The 25,074-nt window shown below is 35.3% G+C and overlaps 2 long non-coding RNA genes across 6 annotated transcripts in view; one reads left to right on the forward strand and one right to left on the reverse strand.

Annotated features, from left to right (window-relative positions):
* Window positions 1-332: 332 nt before the first annotated feature.
* LOC140695993 (uncharacterized) overlaps window positions 333-25,074 on the forward strand; it is a 46,573-nt gene continuing 21,831 nt past the window's right edge. For 3 of the 5 annotated variants that reach the window (XR_012071895.1, XR_012071896.1, XR_012071894.1), the window contains exons 1-6: window positions 333-445; window positions 13,008-13,205; window positions 13,641-13,807; window positions 15,149-15,273; window positions 15,754-15,835; window positions 24,770-24,959. This is a non-coding gene — a long non-coding RNA (uncharacterized lncRNA). The remainder of the gene's footprint in view (window positions 446-13,007; window positions 13,206-13,640; window positions 13,808-15,148; window positions 15,274-15,753; window positions 15,836-24,769; window positions 24,960-25,074) is intronic. The other 2 variants (XR_012071897.1, XR_012071898.1) reach the window with 2 other exon arrangements.
* LOC140695994 (uncharacterized) lies at window positions 1,451-24,646 on the reverse strand. Its single transcript, XR_012071899.1, has 4 exons — window positions 24,573-24,646; window positions 15,236-15,403; window positions 8,700-8,763; window positions 1,451-1,528 (listed from the first exon to the last, which is right to left on the reverse strand). It is a non-coding gene; the product is annotated as an uncharacterized lncRNA (long non-coding RNA).

Genomic DNA, 25,074 nt, shown 5'->3' on the forward strand with positions numbered 1-25,074 from the left:
TAGTAGAGAGTAATAATAAAAAGAAAATGTGAAAATTGTAATTTTTTTCTAACCCAAAGGAATCTCTTTTCACCATCACTCCGACAAAGGTATGCATATACTGCTTTCAATACCATTAACTCTTATCTCTTTTATAATTAAGGACAGAAGATACTAATACTTCTTCATAACTAGAATGTGTCACATAACATCATATACTTTATTATTTAAAAATACAACAACAAAATTATCATCAAATCTATCATAAATAAAGTCACAATTGAAAAAATTTCTACCTACCTCACTATTGTGTTGAATATTCTATGTTCTCCTAGGTGATGGGTGAGGGGTGATAATCATTCTATAGACTGGACAAAGGAGACATTACAGTTGAAGTTGGAAAAAAAATAACAGCAGGAGATGCTATAGTTTGGATCACTACAGAAGGAAGCCGAAAGTAATAAGGGTAAGTCACTTGGAATGTATAAGAAATACATACATCCCTATAATGAAATCATAAAAACAGAGCCGTTTGAAATAGTGAGTAGAGCATTTCAACTGAACTTCCAAAAGGTGAAACATCTGTCCAAATTGTGGCAAAACCTACTAATCCCATATTGGTTGGATTAGTAATTTAATAACAAATAAAACAATCTTAAAAAATATTACCACTATCTTCAAATAATTACTGATAATCATCTCCATATACAGATTCATATGTGCTTCCAAAATTAGGAAAATTCAGTTAGCAATTTCAAACATGTGAACATGTGAGCTGTTATTCCATAAATATTGTATCAAATCAGAATGTTAAAATTCAAAGTGATTTTGTAGTGTGCAGGATTTCTTAAGAGTTTTAAACACAAAAACTTCAGAGCTAAATGATTTACTTTTTAATAGGCAAAGTTAGTAAAATGTGCTGCCTGAGTTTGTGATGGAAATTTTGCCCATGCCATTCTCCAAAATCACTGCAAACTCTAAATAAAGGATTAAGTACATGCCAGCTGCAGACTGAAGTGATAAAAGAATCAACAGCCCAAACAAAGAGAAAATATTTGGTTTGAAATGCATATACAGAACAATCACTGTCATAAATAAAAAAGACAGTAGGCAGCATAAGGCAGAGAGCTCAATTGTAATTATGTTGGGGGAAGTAAATCTCTTCCATCTTTTACTAATGCAAACTTTACTTTCCACATTCTTGAAGCTAGCTCACTATTAAGTGATGGTGATGAAAATAATGGTATTGTATGTTGGATATGAAATTCAATGAATAATGGTGTCTAAAAGATTAAATCTAGTTCTATATTGTTGATGAAGATGAGCATAAAATGGAGTCTAAGGAAGAGGTTTTTTTTTTAATAGTTCTGAAATATCACATGAACTCCTGCATTTAGATTTGATTTGCACATCTCTTTTCTCATACACCCTATGCATCTATCCTTTTATGTTCACAGTACTTACAGAATCAGCAGTATAAGTTTCTGTGTCCGGATCTTTTATCAGGACATGACTCCCTGAAGCCAGAGCAATTTTGTCATCTTTGTATCTGTAATACACAGCATAGAGACAAATACACAGGAGAGTGATAAATACTGCATCAGTGTTGGGGGAAACAGTCAACAACCTTTTGCTACTAAAACTTCAATGAATACTTGTTCAACGCATGAAATGATTTCCCCAAATACATTTTGAAGAACTGAGAACTTAAGAGAAGGGGCTGGTGTCAATTCATCTGGAACTAACTTTTGTACTAAATCACTTAAAGCTTATAAATAAAATTTTAAAGTTTTGCTCTAGAGGGAAAGAGACTGACTTGAACAATGTAATCAAACAAGGTGTCTAGACCATCATTTTTGGTGGTTTAATACAGTTGGCTGTTTCTGTCATCCAAAGGAATTTTGTTTGAACACAGAGAACTGAGAGGAGATAGACTAAACAAAGGTTTACAAAAGTTGCTCAAAGTTCATGTTAACTTAAGACTGATCTAAAAGAGCAAGGGTATGAAATACATAAACAAGAAACAGAACTTCTCATCTTAAATATGATCAAAACTCCCAGGTTAGATGATAAGAAGCAAGTTTAAGTGTTTAAGGGGACTTGAGTTGCAACGTCTCAGACTGAGGAACCAGCCAAAAACCACAACTTCCTCCTGAATCAAGTAAAAGAAAACTAAAGCTAGTTATAAAGGGTAAATTACTACCTAGAAATTAGTTATATTATGCCAATACCAAAAGAAGTCACTCCACTGTAACAAAATATAAGCTATCATAAAAATGAAATCTTAACTGTCAAACTCCAGTAAATATAAAATTGTGATATGTTAAGTGCTATACCAAAACAAAAAAGAGTAAAAAGGCTGATTTAGATTTCAGATATTCACAGTGTGCCTGGCTGTTATACCATAAGTCTTCTCAAAATATTTTCATCATAAATGATTAAAGTCTTTATATATCATCCTATATAAAATTTTAATATAGTAATTATATAAAAATGGTTAATGTTAAATTGCCAATATTTCTGATCACAAAAGTAATATATACCCTTTTTAGAAAAAAAAAGTTGAAATGTGTAAAGAATAATACAAACCTCTTGCAAGAAAACAGGCAAAATATTATCTGACATAAATCTCAACAACGTTCTCCTACGGCAGTCTACCCAGGCAATAGAAGTAAAAGCAAAACTAAACAAATGAAGTAAACAAATTAAACTTATAATTAAATTATAATTTAATTAAACTAATTAACTTATAAGCTTTTGCACAGTAAAGGAAACCATAAGTAAAACAAAAAGACAACCTCTGGAATGGGAGAAAATATTTGCAAAAGATGAGACTGACAGGGGCTTAATTTCCAGAATGTATAAACAGCTCATACAACTTAATAACAAAAAAACCAAACAACCCAATCCAAAAATGGGCAGAGGACCTAAACAAACAATTGTACAATGAAGACATACATATAGCCAATAGGCACATGAAAAAATGCTCAGTATCACTAATTATCACAGAAATGCAAATCAAAACTACAATGAGGTGTCACCTCACACCAGTCAGAACGGCCATCAATTCAAAAGTCCACAAACGATAAATGCTGGAGAGAGTGTGGAGAAAAGGGAATTCTCTTACACTGTTGATGGGAATGTAGTTTGGAGAAGCTGTTGTAAAACAGTATGGAGATTCCTCAAAAGACTGAAAACAGACTTACCATAATGATCTAGCAATCCCATTCCTGGGCATATATCCATATATCCAGAGGGAACCTTAATTCAAAAAGATACATGCACCCCCAGTGTTCACAGCAGCACCATTTACAATAGCAGACATGGAAACAGCCTCAATGCTCATCAAACAGATGATGGGATAAAGCAGCTATGGTATATTTATTCAATGGAATACTACCCAGTCATAAAAAATAATAAAATAATGCCATTTGCAGCAACATGGATGGACCTGGAGAATGTCATTCTAAGTGAAGTAAGCCAGAAAGAGAAAGAAAAGTACAACAGGATATCACTTATATGCGGAATCTAAAAAAAAAAGACAAGCAAACTTATTCACAAAATAGAACAGACTCACAGACATAGAAAACAAACATAGTTACGGAGGCAGGCGGAAGGGGGTGAAAAGTGATAAACTGGGAGTTCGAGATTTGCAGATACTAACTACTATATATAAAACAGATAACAAGTTTATACTGTATAGCACAGGGAACTATATTCAGTATCTTGTAGCAACTTATGGTGAAAAAGAATATGAAAACAAATCTATGTATGTTCATGTATGACTGAAGCAATAAGCTGTACACCAGAAATGGGCACAACATTGTAGACTGACTATACTTCAATGAAAAAAATATATACACAAAAAAAAGAATAATGCATACTCACTATAATTCTATTAACCATGGAAATTTCCATTAACATTTTGTTAACATTATATTATCTTTCATAATGCATATCTTGGCAATTGTAAATAATGCTGCTAAGAACATTGAGGTGTATGTATCTTTTTGAATTACTGTTCTAGTTTTTTTGGATATATATATCCAGGAGTGGAATTGCCGGGTCATATGGTAGTTCAAATTTTAGGGTTTTTTTGAGAAACTTCCATACATACTGTTTTCCACAGTGACTGCACCAATTTACTTTCCCACCAACAGTGTATAAGGGCTCCCTTTTCTCCACATCCTCTCCAACATTTGTTATTTGTAGGCTTTTTGATGATAGCCATTCTGACAAGTATAAGGTGATATTTCATTGTTTTGATTTGCATTCCCCCAATACTCAGCGATGTTGAGTATCTTTTCATTTGCTTGTCGGCCATCTGCATTTCCTCTTTGGAAAAATTTCTGTTCAGTTCATCTGCCCATTTTTTAATCAAGTTGTTTATTTTTTTAATGTTGAATCGTATGAGCTGTTTATATATGTTAGATATCAACCTCTTATCAATCATATCATGTGCAAATATTTTCTCTTATTCAGTAGGCCATCTTCATTTTGGAAAATATTTTTTATAGGTTATTTAAGCCTTATTTGCATTTTTAAATGTGACCAATATATTTGGTCTTGGCTCATGTTATTTTAAAATTACTAAATGCATTGTTATATTTACTATTTCTATCGTTGTCTGCTTTCTTTTGGTTTTGTATTTTATTTTTATTTTACATTTCTTTTGGTATTTATAAACTTCTGTATTTGCTCTAGTATTAATTTTCAGATTAATAACTTTATAAAATAAATACAGTCACTCTTTTCTTAACTTGGGCTTCTACTATTTGCTTGTGGAGTAGGTATTAGCTATGATTATCTAACTGTTCCTGTAGCCTCGCCCTGTACCACGTAATTTTGTAGTATGTGTACACTAAATTGGGGCATACAAGCCCTGCATTTTGACTAACAATCATTTCACTATTGTTTTTCCAGTTTCTGTCTTGCTTGGGTGAAACTTTCCCTCTAGGATATTTATCAGGAGGTGCTCATGAGGGCAAAGTTTCTGAGGTTTTCATGTTAAAACTGTATTTTTATAACTGTGAATTACAGTTTGACTGAATTGTAATTTTTTCACTGATTCTTCTTTGATTTTCTTAAAAATAGTGCTCCACTCTTTTCCTGCTTCTTATGTTTCTGTTGAAAAGTTAGATGTCACCCATTTTTTTTTTTTTTTGCTTGGTAATTACTTCATATTTGACTGTAGCCTAAAGGGCTTTTTCTTTAAGTATAATAGTTTTACTATGATATAGTTTATAGTTGATGGTTCTAGACTGATTTTTTCCCACATGCTTGAGGGGAACTTTCAATATGAGATTCAAGTCTTCTTTTATTTTATTAAAATTTCTTAAGTTAAAGTTTTTTAAAAAATATTAAACATTTCAATTATTTTGTTTCTCTCCCTCAGGGACTCCCATCAGATAATTTAAACATCTTCTTTACTTGTCTTTTGTATCTATCACTTTGTTTCTGATCCCTTACTGCAAGTGCAGTCATATGTCCCTTGTAATTTTGGTCATATGTATTCTCTCTTGGATCTTGTAATTTATTTTTCCTTTCTGAAATGATTTTGTTTTATTCTTTAATTTCCCTTTTAGGTTTGGTCAGCTCTGATTTCACATCCTTTAAAGTCTTGCTTTAATGTCTTAATTGCTATTCTGAGTTTTTAAATTCTGGATTTGTGATGTTCATGCATGTCTATAATTGCTTGTTCAATGTTACTTAATTCCTTTTGGAACATTATGTAATAGTTTTCCACTGATTCCTAGCTATTTTTAGTGTTTTCATCTATAGAACACATTTTATTCTATTTTCTGTTTTCTTCTTATATTGACTTTCATAGAAACTGGATTCCTTTTTGTTTATCTGTGTTTATATTACATCTTTTTTAGACAGGCAGTAATGTGTAATTCAATGGGTGTCATAAGGGCTTAGGGCAGTTTCTTTGGTTCTTAGCACCCTCTTCCGAGCTACAATGAAATTAATTAAATAAAAATAAAAGGTATGTTTTTACCTGCCTTTTTCTAATTTTTGATACTATCTTTTCTCAACATCTTTATAATATTTTTACTCATATTTTTTTCTCTGCATCAACAAGCCTGTAAACAATTTCCTTTTCAAATTGCCTCTCTCCTCCATCTTTCCTCAGTAAACTGCCTTTCCAAGACTGCCACCAAGTTCCTTTCCTTTAGCCCCTAGTGGCCAGTGGTTTCAACTACCAAGTTTCAGGCCTCTTTTCAATATTTTCCCACTAAAGACAGAATCCAGTCTTCTAGGTGTCATACATTTGAGGTATTATCTTTGATGGGTGACCACCATAACCCCACTGCATACCCTGTGCAAAATTCCCTGCTTTGTTCTGCTACTCTGGGCTCTGGATCCAGTTCTGTTGGTTTTAAGCAATCTTGTAATCATGTGCAGTGGTGTTTCCTCGACTTGGTTAGGCATGGGTCATAGCTGTCGTTTTGTTCTACCTGTAGTTTTATAGCATTTTTGGAAAATGTATGGAGGGTTTAAAATATAGGTAGCCACTTTTGTCTTACAGAGAATACCCACATACATTTTAATTACAATAAAATTATTTTATGGTTATTTTCAACATTTAATAGTTTTTGCAGCTGATCTTAGTAAACTATGAAATATGGCTTGTGCCACAGATGTTATTCAGTTGAACTGTGAGAAGACATTTTAAACATGTTAGAAATGTACTTGGTTTTGACTTTTTTCTCAAATATGATATTTTCTAGGTGGTATACTATCATACTGTTAACTTGTGAAAGTACATTCTATATGTCACCTGTGGTGCTTTAGTTTATGCAGAGTGAGCTGCTAATTGTGTAGTGGTGAAGAAAATGGTGGTAATTCCTTTAAAAAATAAAAATTCTGCCAAGTAACATTCTGTGAGGCAAGCCTTAAATAATATGGTAAATTACCCTCACAAAACATTTTGAAGAAACTTTTAGTCTGTGAGGGATTGAAATTTAATTCAGGAGTGCATCACAGACTCCTATTTTCTGTATTCAGTATTCTAGACCTTCTTCAAGAGCAAAGGGCAAATTAAAGTTGTTAGAATATTCAGGGAAACGTACATGGTAATTTAATTACCTGTACCAGTTCTCACTCGGTTCATCATTTCACACAGGGAGAAATTTGATCGTTGCTTCTCGCTTGGGCTGATGACAATGTTAAAGAGGTTCAGTTTGCTTTCCAAGAATATTTTTGTCACTGTCATTTTGTGACAATGGAAGCTGAGGTGGAAACTCAAACAAGTGAAAAACTGTGATGGTTCCTTTAAGTTTTGTAATATTAATAGACCAAGATGTTTTTAAGAGTTCTGTGAGGTTAATACGTTCTATACAGTGTGCCTTCCATCGAGGGGCTAATTTCCTTGCCTTCAGTAAAAAGAAAAAAGAGAATAAAAGTGGCATTCTCTTATATTCAACTGTTAGGCTATCAAAGGAAGCAAAATAAAAGGAAGAAATAAAGTACAGTATATAAAGAGAAAAACACAGAATGATAATGAAATGACAAATTATACACCAACTTGGAAATTAGCAAGGAAAAAAAAGATGAAAGCTACAATTCATGTGAGCTTTGTGAGTCTCTGTCAAGGCACCATAAAAAATGATTATGGTTGGAGAAATGTTATACTTAACAACTAAGCCCAGTTCTATCAAGAAATATAGATGTAACATCAAAGCCACAGTATAATGGAGATTGTCTAGCAAGCAACAAACCTAGATGTAGATGCTTAATGCATTTTTTCCCTCTATAATATTCCTAAAACCAGATATAATTCCCAAGGAGTAACACTAAATTCCTCAATATTTTATGGTAAACGTGATAAATTATGAAATTCGGAATAGTAAGAAACAGATACTGTTCAATTAAATATTTTTAAAACATCATATTACTGGCTTAAAGGAAACAGCAGAACTATGCCAACATAAAACAATTTATAATTCAAGTGATTAGCAATAATCATTATATTTCCATAAAAGCAAGGTAAATGAGTGATTCAAAAGAACATTTACCCCTCTTTACAGCCCTTTTTTAATTCTATTCAATAAGGATACTATATTAAGTACTTATCAGTATCCCATATTTTAGGAACCAGTCAATAGGAACAGCCTAAGCAGACTTGCTTCTTGGAAACACTCGCTGAAAAATTTACAGAAAATGAAGAAACTGTACACACCAAGAATAGATAAACCAAGAATATCCCCATATGAGGATACTGGAGTAAGCAGAGTAGAGTATTATGGGAAAACTGCCATTAAATCTTTATTACATTCATGGAGAGTAATTTTAGGATTACCTAGAGTTTTAATTCCTCACTGTCTAGTTCTAATAAGATATTTTTCTTAGGATGCAATTCAGAGAGTATGGACTTTGAAATCAAATAATCACGCATTCAAATTTTGACTTTGCTCTATCTACTAGTTATTTTTAGAAATCTGTTCAGTTATATTGAGCCACATTTTCCCCATTGTATAAAATTTATTAGTATGCTTTGAGTATTAGGTTACTATTAGGATTTTTAAAAAGCCTAAAGGGTCTAGTAGAATAACTGATTCTTAGTAAGTCTTTATTGTTAGCTCCCTTCCCTTTGTTGTTGAAGACAAGAATTCTAACAGAAGAAAATACATGATGTTCTGTTTCTTCCATCCAATTTGTTTCATCCATGGAATTAAAATGCTTTCATGGTAAATATTACATGTTTTAAGAATTACCTTTCAAAAGATCAGGATAGCAGGATTTTATCAAGCAAGGTTGGAGTTCCAATAATAGAGGTATCTGTAATACATTAAATTCAACAAGTTTCAATATTCTATGCAAATAATCCTAATTCTCCAAATTCCACATCAGTCATAACTATTCCCTTGAAGTTGTGAGGTACTAAAGATCAGGGACCATATTACTTTTTGCTATATCACTAAGTGGCACCTAGAATATATCCAAGATAATGAAACACAATATTATTCTCTTTTCTCTCTCATTATATATATGCATCTAGATTTACACATCATTGATTACACTGCATTTTTTCCATATACCAGCAATGTGTCTATGCATTTTAATAAAAACCTAAAAGAAAGTTTGGGAGAGAGAAAAACTACTTTACTTGTAGTTTTACAGTAAGTTATTAGCAAACCAGGCACCTGAGTTCACAGCCATCGTGTCAGTATTATAACACAATGGTAAAGCCAAGCGACAGGGCTGGAAACTTAGCCTAGAAGGACGTGTAGACATTCCAGATTTGTTACCCTAGGCTTCAGTAAAGCCTAGAATGCTTTGCCAGGAAGACCTTTAAAGCAGTTCAGATAGTTTAGGAAGGGGCAGTCAGCTGAAACAAAACTGACAGAATAGACCACCAAGTCCAAAGTAACGGTGAGTTAAAAGCCAGGCAAGCAGGTGAGGAGAAAAGTAGTTAAGAATCTGGATGGAGGACGTTCATAGATACTAAACATCCAGCGGACAGCATGCAGTAAACATACCAAGTAGTGATCATGCAGATCCTGGTACACAGGAAACATGTTATCTCAACCAAGAGGAGTTCTGCTGGGGCAGGAAAAACAGTCTGGGCAAGCTGACAATTTACTTCTATAAGAGGGGGCTTTGTGGTGTGTATCTTGCTAGGGAAGCCAAATGTTCAGACACAACTGGGATGCTTTGAGCTTGCTTCAGGAACAAAGCAATTATGAAACTTGCCTAAGTTCTCTTAACTTTATTTTCTGTGCCAGAAGTGCCTGAGGTGAGAAGATCATTTGCAAGATTAGTTCTATTTCCAGAATCTTGTGGACTTTCCTCTAGTTTCTTTATTTTCCTTGTTAAAGGAGGTTTACTTGACTAAAATCTCCATAATGGCATAGACTGAAATTCCCATTCTCACTTTTTATTATGAGTGTCTTGTATGATGATGCCTAATATAGTGGTTGCTCAAAACATATTGTTAAATAGAATAGTTATTTTTGACAGGGAAAATGCCCTCTCATCTCTCATATTTTCTGCATCTAAATAGAGGTGTTTAGGGGTAGGGTATAGTTCAAGTGGTAGAGCACATGCTTAGCATGCATAAGGTCCTAGGTTCAATCCCCAGTACTTCCTCTAAAAATAAACAAACTTACTTACCTCCTCCCACCACCAAAATAAGATAATTTGGTAATACAATAATAAATAAATAAAATATAAAAAAATTAAATTTAATTTAAAAAATAACTAGAGGTGTTTGATTGGCTTGAAGGAGTTCAAAGTAGTTTTTTTAATTTGTTCAGATTATTATAACATACCAAATCTCTACAGTCATTTTTACATTTATGTAGCATCAGTGCTAATGCTTTTTGACTTATGAAAACTGGACATTGGTATTCTGATGCATAGAAAAGGCCAGGTCATTTATATCCTAATTAGTAACAACAGAAATATTGAGATGCTAAATGCTGACACACGAAAAAGATAAAAAATCCTAAAAGAGAAATTCTAAAAGAAGTCTTAAAAGATTTCTATTCTGCCTTGCTTAGAGAAAGGTGCTGTTTATTATGTTTGTGAATTGTCCTGGTGATGAAAGTACATAGAGTTGGGAAAAGGACAGGACAATGTACAACACAGTGTCATCCTTTCCTATGATTTATTTTCTTACAGGGGCAGGGAGAAGACAGGAGGGCAAATCATACAAATATTATAGTAATAATAAAATATAATTTATTTCAATCTCTTTTTAATATGCCATTCCGCTTCAGAGAGTGAGATGGTCATGCAAACAAATTAAGAACCAGACAATAAAACTTTTCAAAAAGAAATGATTACCACAGGCTAAATAAGTACACAACCTCATAACATAAGCTATTTTGTGTTTTCTCTAGTTATGCATATAGAAGTGTGTGGTGGGTGCTCTGCACATTCTGGACTTGCCAGCCTGTTTCAGAATGCAGTGACACATTTGAAAGTCACTCACAAATTTTTCTGCTATCATTGTTTCTTGGTTATGAAACCTCCCATTTGTTAAACTGACTCATTGTCATTCAGGACTCCTTCTTTCCTTTAGTGCTTTTGGAAATTCTGACTGTGAGCTCATCTTCAGCAGGAGTTATTTTTTTGATGGGGATTCCTTATACCTTGTAATTTCACATTCAAAATACCATTACAAGGCATTTTCCAAGTTTTCCTTTCAGAACCTAAGCATTTTACTGGTTACAGACCAGTTTTTACTTTAAGCTTTATCCTAGGATGAATAGTGTCAATTCAGACTTCATACTGAGGCATACCCTTGGCATTTAGATTTTTCTCAGGTGACCCTATTTCCATCTCTGTATGTGTAGGATTTAGCCAATCTCTCTTATAAAACTTGTATTCAAATGGTGCCCAGATAATAAGGTGACACACCACTCTATATATTTCTTTTTGATAAGGGACATCTGAGAAGAAGGGAGAAGGGAAAATTATCACGCAGATACCTGGCATTAGATCTCTAAGGCAGAGGGCAGTACAAGTGTAGTATGTTTGGGGTGTGGGAGGAGCAGCAAGGAGCTGAGCGTGGCTAGAGCACAGCGGGAATGAATCTGACATCGGTGAGATGATGTCAGAAGGTTAGTAGCAGCCAGTCCACACAAGGTCTTGTATGCCATCCTTGAATATAAGGATGAAAGCAGACAGAAGACAGTGGCTTAGAGGAAGGAGGGTGGTAACAGCGGAAATGGTGACAAGTTTTCAGATAGCAGATATATTTCAAAGTGGGAACTTGCTTTTGGGTTGATTATGAATTTTGAAAGAAAAGAGAGGGTTAATTTTAGAAGCCTTATAGCTATGTGATCTTGGGTTACTAACTTTAACTTCTGTAGTTATATTTTCTCATATATAAAATCCATTTTATAGTAGTCACTAGCTACATGTAAACATGATTATTTTCATTAAAATTAAAACTAATTAAGTAAAATTAAAATTCAATTCATGAGTAGCATTAGGCACATTTCCAGTGTTCAGTAGCCGCATGTATAGAATGTTTCCATCCCTGCACCAAACTTTACTGGAATGTGCTGGACTATATTTCTAAATGTCCTTCTACTCAAAATTTAGTAACTGAGCAATCCTAGTGGAAACACAGTGAACTTACATTGTTGCTATTTGTCAGTTAATTTATTTTGGCCAATATGCAGGCTTGTTTAAGTTGGCAGTAAGTGCTTACTGAATAGAACTGAACTGAGACCAGCACAGAAAACTGTAACGATATCTCGGACTTGAACTGAAGGCCAGTAGCTACGACAGAACAAAAGCGGTGGGAGGATGTGAGACATTGAAAAGAATGGTCAGATCTTGAAAACTGATTAGTTTGGAAGTTGAGAAAGAAGTAGAGGACAACTGGAAGTGTACAACTGTTGTGGAAAGGAGGAAAATGGGTCAGAAGAAAGAGCAGCAGTGGGCCAGATGGGGGGTTGTATGTAGCCCTTATAGTGCAGGCATGTACTCTAAATGCTAAAATCCAGTCTTCAGGTTTCACTGCTCTGAAGGAGACCAGGAAGAATAGAGACAAAGAGAAATGAAGTACAGTAATTGATTGATTTTATGGAAATCATCATAATTATGTCAAATTGCTTTTACTCTGATACAGTTACTAGGATATACATTTCATCCTGTAATGGGACATTTGACAACCTACAGGAAGAAAATGATGAGGTCAGCTTGCAGATCTCATGTCATTTAACCAAGTCGCAGTTCTGGCCTTAGTAATGACATTTGTACTAACATTTTCTATTATTAGCAAATAATTACCATTTTTTCCCCGTTGGTGGAGGGATAACTTACCAACTATATAAGTGATTCCTCTCACTTCTGTTTTTGTTACACCACTCACCTCCATATTAAGCTACAGCCCTATTACTTATTCTGGCCCAGCCTTAACTCCTTATGATCAAATTCTACCTTGAAACTACAAATAAGAGGACTGAATTCAATGCAGGGAATTTCTACCTGCACAGTAAAAAATGAGACTAAGAGATAAAAGAAACTTTAGAAAGATGTTTTCCATTTTACCTTTCATTTTACAGATGGGGATCCTGAGACTCAGGAAGTGTAATATTTTACCCAAGTTAAAAGCTATCTGGTGGCAGAACAGAAGCTAAAGCTAAATTCTCTCAACATCCACCCACTCAAGTAATATGCTACCAAACGACTTTACCAAGGAGCTTACAGATATCATCGTCATCATCATCATCATCATCACCATTTCTGAGTGTTTACTGTGTGTTAGTACCACTCTCTTCCAAGCTTTAACTCTTCAGCTAGTTCCAGATCATGTTTTGAATTAATTTCTTACGCATTAGCTCATTTCATTCTCATAAAGTGTTATGGGGTAAATCCTATCATTATGCCTTTATTAGAGATGGGGAAGCCAAGGTACAGGGGGTGAATGCTAAATTTTAACGATCTCCATTCTGCACTTTCTTCTACATATATTCATAATCTCATGATTTCCTTCACTCTGTTTCATACACTGCTTACTGTTTCAATAATAATAATAATAATAATAATAATAATAATAATAATAATAACCCTATCCATTTCTTGAGCAGAATAAGACATCTTCCCTGAGCCTGACACCTACATTCTGTTAGCTGACACTTTTACCTAAACCAGTAATTACTACACTCTGATATGTTTTATAATACATTTTTATCAAGTGCATATATGAAATGCAGTAAATGAATCAGCTCACCAGCTGGGGAGAAGGGGAAAGTGCCTTTGAAGTTTGCCTTGAAGGAAACATGTACAGAGCTGAGAAATAGGGGGAAGCATTCCAGGTCTCAGAATTGTGAAGATGAGGCCAAAATAAACTCATCTGGGCAAGGTGAGCATAAGATAAATTGGTGAAAGAGACAAGTCTGATAACATTTTTTGGTATTTACATATTTTTCTTCTTTAAATTCCTGTGTATTCAATTACTTTTGTACTACTCAAAACACATAAGAAAATGTATACACTGTATAAATAATTGCTGAACTAAATTGAAGACTGATTGATTGATTGATTGATTAAATGCAACTATTTCTGCACTTTTCCCTCAAATGTACATGAAGTTATGTGTAGAAATAGTTTAATCTAACAAACAAGGAAAACCTTGGAATCCTCAAACTAGCTATGCATATTAGCAATAAATTATGCATTTCCACTTGGCATCTGTTTATTAAATAATTCACTTAGTTTAAATTTTGTCTAAGTATCTTTCCCCAGTAATTTATGAAATCTCCTGACAGTTGATGAAATGAAACACACTAAATTCATTTCTTTTATCCCCCTCCTTCCCTCCCTTTTTCTCTATTCCTCTCTCCTTTCCTTCTGCCCACCTCTCTGCCCTCCAAGAAATGATAATAGGTGAGATTTGAGATCTACCAAAGACGTTATGAATTTACTCTGCGTTATGTAAGTGTCAGAATTGATAGAACATTTTAGATGAGTGAAATACATGATTCATATGTTTAAGAGCCCTGGGAAGTTTTTTAATAGAGCTCTAATTACAAAAAAGAATATAGCTTGCCTTCTTTCCTTTTTCTGCCATCTGCTCCCCAGTTCTTTCTACTGATGACGGCTGCAGAAATTGAGGGAAACACTTTCTCACTGAGCTCAACCTGTGCTCTCTTGTAGTCCACTTTTACTGTCTTGATAACACAGTTCTAGAGTTTACCATGTGTTTTTGGTCTTCAGTTCCTTTGCAGGGAGGCACATTTGGTGAATTGGCTGTCAAGTGGTTTTCAAAGGAGCCACTGTTCGTACCCTGATAGGGATTAGAGTGCAGGACCCAAGTGGTAAATATTTAACAAGGGGAATTCTCCTTCCCTTGATTGTACTGTGGCACAGACTTGTAATACTAATAATCAGCCTTAATTAATAGGTGGCTGTGCCTGAAGTCACAAGCTTCCCAACAGCAACAAATTACATACACATCTTGTTAAACCTTTTCTTGCAGATGTCTCTTTTGCTGCAATAATGCACTCATCCTTCGATATGAGCACTAAAAACATTCCCTGGTCCATCACAGATGCTAAAAAAAATTGTTTAATGAACAAATAAATGAAGGTTGAACTTTGCTATATCTTTCTGAGTGACTGTATTCCATTATTTATGTAATACTACTACTGCCAGGTTTGATGAGGATGATAATAATAACAAAGCAAAACCCTCTGCATTTTAGGGTGCCTTGCAATTTGCAGAACATTTTCACATATATTGACTCAACCAATTTTCATAGAGAAATGAAAGAAGAGTTGAATTCACTTACATTTTTACAGGTGGTTACTACTGGTAACTCCCATCCAGGTAAGTCTCTTTGTCACCAATTCTAGAGCTTCTTTAATTATATTGAACTGTGACCATAACGGTTTATCTTAAACTGGGAGGTACTGAGGAGCAAGGAGGTTTCTTGATGTTAAACATGTAAGGTTTTTATCTAAAAGAGGCAGAAATTATAACAATAATAAGGAGAAAAGGGAATATTGTCATAAAAATATTAATTGTCTGCTTCTATGATGCTGGGTAAATACTATGCCAAGCAAATATACTCACAAGGATCATACCATCAGTGGCAGACACAGAAGAGGAGAAAAGAAAAGTTACTTGTGAAAGCAATAATCGTATACTTCAGTGTTCTGTCTCTGGCAGTTTAATTAATATTTGGTTTGAGAGATAGCTTGTTTGTTTGCTCTCGAAAGTTTAAAGCATCATTTCCCTGAATGTACTATGCAGGATGGAAATTGGTGTAACCAAATGCAATCACCATGGGGATATGCTCTCTTCCAGGAAGGACTTGTGTCTGGGCTACAGGAAGTATGCAGGGCAGCCAGCGGTCATCAGATGGCCTCCAGTTCTCAGCTCTTTCAGGGTAGGTCGCAGCTGCAAAGAACTGCCTTCTGGTCTCCCTTATCTGGTGACTGAGGCAAGACACTTCTCCCGCACCCTGAACTCCATCTCAACGTCCACATCAGAGAGCACCACCCAGAACACCAGAAAAATAGCTGTTTATTAAACTTTTCAGAAATCATCTAAGTTCTTACTTCTGAAACTCTTAGAACCTATAACATGCCCTTATGTATCATGAATCTCTGAGACCAGACTCCGCTATGCAGCATTTCCCAAGCTTGACAGTAGCTTTTTTCCCCACAAGGAACATTTCACAGACTATTATTCTGCAGAAAATGGGTTAAAGAATCAGCATAGCAATTCCCCCGGTCCACTGTAGGCTGATTTCCCAGCCATGAACTCAGATAAATATTTTTGAACATATTACATTTTGCTATACCATCTTTTGGGGAATAATGAGTTTTCTTTCTGCCCATTAAAAAATTGTATCTGATTTTTCACCTTTATCTATCTTCTAAAAGCCACAAGGGGATCTTTTTCATCTTATACCTCTCCTATTTCCCCAGAATGAATTCTGATTCTCCATAGGTGCTTCTTTGCATTCCAAACGCCCCCTAACTCCCTTCCCAATCCTTGGTTCCAGTACTGCTGAGCCATAGCTATATTGACATAAGTCTTTACTACTATAATTATTTTAGTTTTTACTTGTGAGTTTTAATGTCAAACTTACAGAAAAGTTACAAGAATAATATAAAAAAATCCATATACCTTTTGCCAGATTCACCTATTGCTAATCTATTGCCCCATTTGTATGCCACATGCCAGGGTTTCTTTCTTTCCATTTGTATACAAGTATGTATGTAAGTATACATACACATGTGTGTGCATAATTTCTGAATCATTTGAGAATACATTGTTTACACTATGATCCTTTACCTTAAATATTTCAGTTTGTATTTCCTGACAGTATTTCCTTAGATACCTATGGTACAGTTCCCAACTTCAGTAAATTTACCATTGATCCAATAACTTTATTTACTACCTGTATTCCAATTTTGTCAATTGATTCAGTAATGTCCTTTATAGCATTCTTTCTCAGTGAAAAGGCCCTTCTCGATCATGGAAATATTAACAGAGACAGGGATAATAATTCCACTGTAACTGTTTTTTTTTTTTTTTAACATTGAATCTGGAATGAAATCATCACCAACTAATATTCCTTATACAGTTACCATGTGCTAGGCACTTTAACATAGATAATCTCATTTAATCCTCTCAATAGGGCTATAAACTAGTAGTATCCCCATTCAATAAGTGCTAGAACTAGAGCTCATGGAGTGCAAGTGACTTGGCTAGGCTTAAAGAGCAAATAAGAGATGATTAATCCGTTAAGCTAGTCCTCAGGGACTTTTTGTCTTTTCATCTTTGCCTGTGACACAGGCTCCACAGATACTAAAAAAAAAATTGGTGTTATTTGTTAAATCAACTGACTGAATGGACAACTGGATGAAGAGACAGTATCAAGGTGAGGTAACAGATTCTCTAAGTCCAAACTCAGCAAAGACATGCAGTTAGAGGAAGCTTGTATGCCATCTTCTGTGTGTGTTCTAGTATTCTGGGATATAATGACGATAATTTGCTGGGAAAAATATTTTAATCCTTGAAAATTCTCTACGAAATTGTGTTTCTTCAGCTGCTTTTTATTTTATGAAAAATTACATTTCTTGGCTACTAGTTTACTTTAACGTAATTGTTATGTTTTTGTTAGGACAGGCTCCAGTTCTATGGGAAATGAAAGCTCACTAAAGAATTCAAAAAATAGAAAATACTAAAATAAAATAAATTGGAACAGGGATTAAGAAGGAAAAACTAGTGAGACTATTATAGGGGGTATAACTCCTCAAAATGGAGAGGCTTTTATTTCTGTACGGAAGCATCATTACTTATTCTAATCATGTGTACTCAAAGAATATCTAAGAATCTTTTAAAGGAGGGTTCAAGCAAGTTTATGTTATTTTTTTTCCCTATAGAATCTAGAAATTTCATAATCACCAGCTCTTAAAGTGTGTGTGTGTTTGTGTGTGTGTGTGTGTAAAGTAGTTTGCACAAAGCACCTTCATCATTATTGAGATGACAATGTTAGCTCTGTCTCAGCAAGGCATTAGTTTATCAGTGGAAACTATCTGAATTTCCAGAAATCCCCTTTCTGCTCCTAGATCCAATCTGGCTACATATTTCCTTAAATGAGTCAGAAGCTTTGTATTTTCTTCCTATTCCAACCTGGAGTTCTGTATGAAAGTGGAACTATAGTCATTTCTCTTTCACTGCTCTGAATATGAGTAAATTGAATTCATAAACCCCCACTGCTGTACATCTCTGTGGCCTTACCCCTTAGAAACGGCACTCAGGAGCTCTTGTTTTTGAGATTGTTCTTCCTGCATTCAGATTCAGGTACAGCAGGGGATGGAAGAAGCAATTTTCAGATTTCATGGTGGGCTGGATTAAATTACTCCACAGGCCATATGTCTCACAGATCTACTAGAGTGGATTAAGTGTTTTGCTTCCTCTTTGCATTTGAATATATTTTTCCATAAAAGAAAGAAAACGTTAACGCAGACCCACTAGGGGAGAGAGAGACAAACAAACAAACAAATTCAGTTAGCAGAGAAGTGTCCTGGATACTTCCTGTTGGTGCAGGTCAGCCAGGACTAGATGGATTTGAAGATGAAAAGGTTGAAGCAGGCCATTCTGGGCGGGTTTCATTAACAATTAATATGTGTTCCATCAAGGACCAAGAGTAACCAGCAGGTTTGGGCTTCTTTATTTGTTTGTTTTAAATCCCTTTCTATGGTTTTGTGACCTAGTTTAATAGAACTTAAAAATAAAGAATGTAATATACCTATAATTGCCCATGAAAGAAAAATACACTTTCGAGTTAGAAAAACATGGGTTGTGATTCACCAGCCATATGAACAATGACATGGTATTTAACACTCTCAACCTTTATTTTTCCATAGTAAATTGGGAATAAGAATATCTGCTGTAATAAACTTTTGTCGATAACAATAATAGATTTATTGTGTGGTACTATATGCATAGAACCTTGCTTGTCATTTCATCCTCAAGCAGCTCTCTGAAGCTTGTTATATTCTATTAGAGACAAAAGAAACTGAAATTAAATAATATTTCCAGGGTTAAATGGTGAGGCTGAATTTGAATCCTGTTTTGTTAATTCTTGAACACAGGCTTTCAACTACAATCCTGTATTTCCATTTCAGTAGAGAAATTTTAAAAAAATCCTTAGACCTAAGGATGCTAGCTTCCTTCCTTTTATCAGATTTAAAATGGCAGGATTCTGCAGGTGTGGGAGAAGGAAAAAAATAATAAAACAGAAAGATTTTGAGATTTCTGGATGTTTCCGTTATTCTTTTTTTTAAAACCCAAGAAAAGGCAGTAAAAATGAGTTCATAATTTACAAAGAAATAAATCTCAAATCACAGCAAAGCATTTTCTCTGTGGCCCTTAAGCCTTTCCAAGGTAATTGAGTCTAAAGACAAAAACAGAAGCATATTATAAATAGAAACTAATAGAATAAACAGAAATAGAGTTTGGATTTTTTTAAGAAAAAGGCATATTTATGGCATAATTGATGTGTTAATGAGTGCTTACATTCTTCTGGAGGAAAGTCAACCAACCCATTAAAGATGGGCTCCTTCAATATTAGCACTGTATTTATTAGCACAACAAGTTTCAAAAATGAACCTGATGGTGTCACTTAGACACATTCTCCTTGTGATCACCAAACCCTTTGGTGGGACAAATATTTAGTCTATTTTTTTGGAGCCAGAGAATGAGAGGGCTTCTTAAGATTATGTAAACAGACAGGATATTTGTACCTCCCAGATACCCTGTCTGGGGCTTCACTTTTAACTCTTATACTAGCTCTCAGAGAGTATTATGTCAAAAAATGGAATACTTTTCTTCAGGTTCCTCTGAAGAGATTAGCAAGCTCAAATACACACACCTAATTAGTGGGATGTGAAATAAACATTCTTCGAAGTCTTTAGCCCTATGATGGGGTAGGCTGCCAGCCAGAGCAGTGTATGACTGAAGACACAACTAAACAGAGCATTTAGACAACTGTGTGCACTAGGTTTTGCTCAGCAGCAACTTAAGTACTAAATGAATTGAATTTTAAGTCATCTGCAGATTAGACCATTAGTCAAAGAGGCAGCCAAGTGGGCAGACATTGATTCTGCATATTTAATAATTTTTACTTTAGTACCAAATATTCTAAATCTTCTTCATTTGCTTTAAATTCTCATAATTAGGTTGAATTTAGAGGATGGCAAAATGCTATCTGGTTAGCCTACTGCTTCCCAGTCTTCTTAATATCTCGGCAAACACAAATATGGTGCAATAAAAATAGCACATATTGTTCCAGATGTCACTCAAGAAGCAAGTCTGGATGCCACTGAAAGAGATCATCAGCTTCAAAATGAAGCACATTATTTTAAGTGGAAATTTGTGCTTGACACGGGGCATGTTAAGACCCTGTCTGGCCTCTTTCTGTGCCCTACACCTGAACCCAACTATGCGTAACTGGGATTGAGCACAGTCCTCCTTAGTTTGGAACACAGCTTCCTTTAGCAAAGTCTTGACTGCCTTGTTTGATGGAAGATGGTTCACCTTCGGCACTGAGCTGCTGCAGCAGAGTCATGCTGTGCGACCCTGAAGGAACAGTGAGTGCTGTGCATGGCTTAGGATATTCTACTGCCTGTGAGGACAGCAGGGCACTGGGTCCTTTCATACCCCAAGAGTTTCTCGGTGAGGTTTTTTGTAACAGGCCTTTACCAACCTCGGGTTTCTGCCTGCCCCACCTGGCAGTTCCAAAGATGCACTGGCTCAATATCACCTACCATCCCTTTAAAGCATTTGCAGAGCACCACCATGAACACGGATCCCTTTCACAAAGCATCTGTTTTGCATCCTTCTAATGTCACCAAAAGGCCAGAGTAACAATGTCGATAATTAGCAAGTAAAATCAGCTCTCCACTATCTGGTCTGTTCCATAAAAGGATCTCTTGTACCAAACATTCTGTGTGGAACAAGAACAATGGCAGCTGCAAAGACACAGAACTTGAAACAGGTTCAGGTGAAGGAATATTTTATGAATTGTTCTTTTACATTATAGTAGGCAGTATGTCACCAGAACCTGACAAGGTTAGGAATAATCTCATAATTTACACTTCAGGAGAACTCACAAAAGCATTTTGAGGTTGAGAGTTCACTGGAACAGAGAAATAGCTTCAGTTATAGTGATCTGAGTTAGAGGGTTATAAATCATTATAGAAGTTAGAAGATTATTTTCCAGAGTATGTTAGTTCATTCAGATAACATTAATAATATTTTTCCTAATTATAGGAAATTGTGAAAATAGAAATTAAAGTTAACTAGATATTACTCATAATTCAACTACCTAAAAGCAACTATCATAAATATTTTGAAGCACATCTTTCTAGTCATTTTTCTATGAATATATTTATATATAAAATATTAAGATACATTGTTTGTAAGTAAAAATATTTAGCCAACTATTCCAACCTGTAGGGGGAGGGTTTCCACACCACTGAGCAATTCTCCAACACCAGATGGGTGTTCCACAATCCAACTCAATTGAGTTGACACTATCCACCCAGAGAAAGCATCAGATCCCACAAAGTTAAGGGCTCAGTCCCATAAGACATGACCCCTCCCCTGCTTCAGACACCAGTCACAAGTCCAGGTTAGCATCTCTGCTCTGACAGATGAGCTGTAGATTGGAAGTTCCAATGACTCCCCACATTGGTTTCCATTAATGTGCTAGAGAGACTCACAGAACTCAAAGGAACATTTTACTTACTAGGTTACTGGTTTACTATAAAAGCATAAAACTCAGAAGAGTCAGATGGAAGAGATGCAGAGGCCAAGATATGGGGAAAGGGCACAGAGCTTCCATGCTATCTCCAAGTGCCCCCTCTCCTCAAATCTCCATATGTTTACCAGCCCAGAAGCTCTCCAAATACTGTCCTTTGGTTTTATACAGAGGCTTCATCTTATAGGCAAGACTGATGAAATCATTGGCCATTGGGGACTGAACTCAATCTCTAGCCCACTTCCCTCCCCAAAGGTTGGGAGATGGGACTGAATGTTCCAACCTCTCAATCACATGGTTGATTCTCTGGCAATCCGCCCCCATGCTTAGGTCACCCAGGAGCTTTCTAAAAGTCACCTCATTAAAATAACAAAAGCCACCTTATGAAATTCCAAAGGTTTTAAGAGCTCTGTTCCAGAACAGTGGACAAAGACCAAATATGTATTTCTTATTATAAATCACAAAATCAGTCAGCTGTTGCTTTAAACTAATACATGTTGCAGATATCTTCCCTCCTTAATACTTATATAATAGTGCTATGGATTTGTGCTCTCCCCTCAAAATTCACATGTTGAAGCCCTAACCCACAATGTATCTACAGATAGATAGGTCATTAGGAGGTAATTAACATTAAATTAAGCCATAAGCGTGAGACTCTAATCTAGTAAAACTACGGCCTTGTAAGAAGAATAGATCTCTCTCTCCCTCTCTCCCTCTCTCTCTCTCTCTCTCTCTCTCTGCCATGTGAGGACACAGTGAGGTGGCCGTCAGCGAGTCAGGAAGACAGCTCACCAGACTTGTGATCCAGACTTGCAGCCTCCAGGACTGTGAGAAAAATGCGTTTCTGTGGTTTAAGCCATTCAGTTTATGATATTTTGTTATGGCACCCCAAACTGATGAAGACAAATACAGCTACTTTATATATAGTTTCTAGTTATCTGTGGTCATCTCTTTCCTTCTCTAGTTACTTTTCTTCCCTTCATGCTTGACTACCACACTCTGGCCCGATACTCAGGTATTGCAGACATTCTTTTTCTCAAAGAAAGAACCTTCCCAAACTGCCTGAGGTGTTGAAAAGGTAATCTTGGAACTTTCTTGAAAATGACTTGTGAGTATCTACCAGATATGTTATAGCACCTAAAATACGAGAATGAGTCTCCTAAATCATAGATGGTCTGTTCTTTTTGCTTTTAGCAGCATACTTGACGGATAAAAGGAAGGTGTTTATATGTCAACTTTAAGCATATTTATTAGTTGAAGTATGGAGATATTTAAAAAATATTATGGAACCTGTGAGAAAAGAAATGAGACTGACTTCTGATGGGAAATCTGTAGGACACAAATGATAGTTCCTTGTAAAATTTTTGCTAATGCTTGTAAAGCCAAGAGTAAACCTAAAATATTTTATTTATTCATGATTTGCTTATTAACAGACTATTTTCCTATTTGTATACTAAATAGCAAAATGAATTTGCTTTTCTCAGTTTACATCAAATGGCTTTAAAGGAGAGCAATTTCCAAAATGAGCTGAGAGAATGAGCAAAGGAAAATCATGTTAAGATTTAAAAATACTCCAAGTAAGTTACAAAGTAAAATGTCTCCTTAGGATAGTAGATGCATTAGCAGTAAGCACATTAAAGGGTCTGTTCCTAGTGACAGTGTCTGTTTCTCAGTTTATGTAGTGAAAAATAGGAAAGAGAATGAACGTTGAAGGAAGTATGGAGAGAAGAACTGACTGTCTATAGTCCAGCTTATGAGGAGAATTTACTCTGGAATTAAGGCTCCTGAGTGGGATATCAGGCCAGAGTCTGCAATCCTCAGAAGTTAAAATGGAAGAAACAGAGTACTAGGCTGCTAAACAAGTTTTCCACGGTCACTCAACTAGGAACTAACCCAGAATCAGAATTAAACTCTTCAGATGTCTGAGTTTAGTTTTCTTTTCACTCCACACAGTGACAACCATAACATTCCCTATTTGCAAGTGTGACAGTGTTCATTTGTAGGATTTCAAGTCTACATTTACTGAATACACGCAGTCCTTAAATCAAAATAGGAAGAAAAATCTAAAAATAAAACTGACATTATTTCTTATTTTCACTCTCCCTTCTTTTTTTTTTCTCTTTGGTCCCTATTTTTTATGCTAAAGACATTTATAGAGAATGTAACTTTCTGGGGAAAAATATAATACCTCCAAATCCCTTAGTGAATATTCTTCATCAATTAATTTGGTTTCATAAGCTCTCCAGAAGGAATACAAATAGCACCTGTATTTAGAATTGATTTTTTTTTCCTGCAGTGCCTTGGCAGGGAGGGGGAAGTCGAAAGAGTGGGACCATTTGGTAAAACTCTTTGCCCTTTTCTTTTTGTAAATGTTGTCTTTTTTGTAAATGTCAAGTCCAAATTATAGGTGAGTATTGGCAGAGTTGCACAGACTATCTGAGACCCATTACAGCCTCTGGCATTTGTGCTGCTAAATTTGTAATGAGTTGCAGGTGTTTGTGATTGAATTTTGTGTTGCCTTTGTGATTGGCTCACTGTTTCACAGTCCATTAAAGCTACGCTTTTTTTTTTTTTTTGGTGGGTGTTAAAATTGTGGTGATGCAAAAACTCCAGTTAAAAGATAAGGTAGATGGTAATAGTTTTAACATAGAGAGAAAGGTCTGTATATTTTAGAGCAGTGTCGATTTTCACAGTAATCCACTGGGGCAGTTGCCAGTTCAAGAATATACCTCAAATGTATAATGATAACAGTTTGACATTTCATTGACAATTGAGGTTGGAAGATATCAATAAGACCATCTTCTACCCAAGCAGTTCTCAATGCTTAAATGTAGAAAAGAATTACCTGGAAGAGATCCTTTTTCTAAAAGAAGATAGTTGTTTCCTCCTTTTCTTTCTCCAAGATTCAGACTCAGTAGCTGTGGGTGTGGAAGCCAGCAACCTGTGTATTGCAAAGCAAGATCTTAGGTCATTCCTAAACAACTGTTTCATACAGAACTCTTTGAAAAGCACTGGATCTGGTTTACTTTCTTTGCTTTCTAGGGGAGAGATGAAGACCAGTGATGACAGAAAGAAAGATCTAGTCGTGTTTCCTGAAGACTTCATGGAAGACGAAAGTTCACTCAGACAGCTTCTTTCCCACTTCAGAATGGTGGTTGTTTTTCTACTAGTTTAGATTATCCACAGACTTCATTGGGGGCTGCAGAGCTTATTATCCTGGATTAGTACAGAGGTAATATCTACAATACTTGGTCAACCAAGTGCCTACATACAATCTGAAATTAATATTTATATATTTTACAGGTGTGTGTGTACAGTCTACAAGGAAAATAAAATGATAATATAGA

This window comes from Vicugna pacos, chromosome 4 (genome assembly GCF_048564905.1).
Source record: "Vicugna pacos chromosome 4, VicPac4, whole genome shotgun sequence".
NCBI classification, from domain to species: Eukaryota; Metazoa; Chordata; class Mammalia; order Artiodactyla; family Camelidae; genus Vicugna; species Vicugna pacos.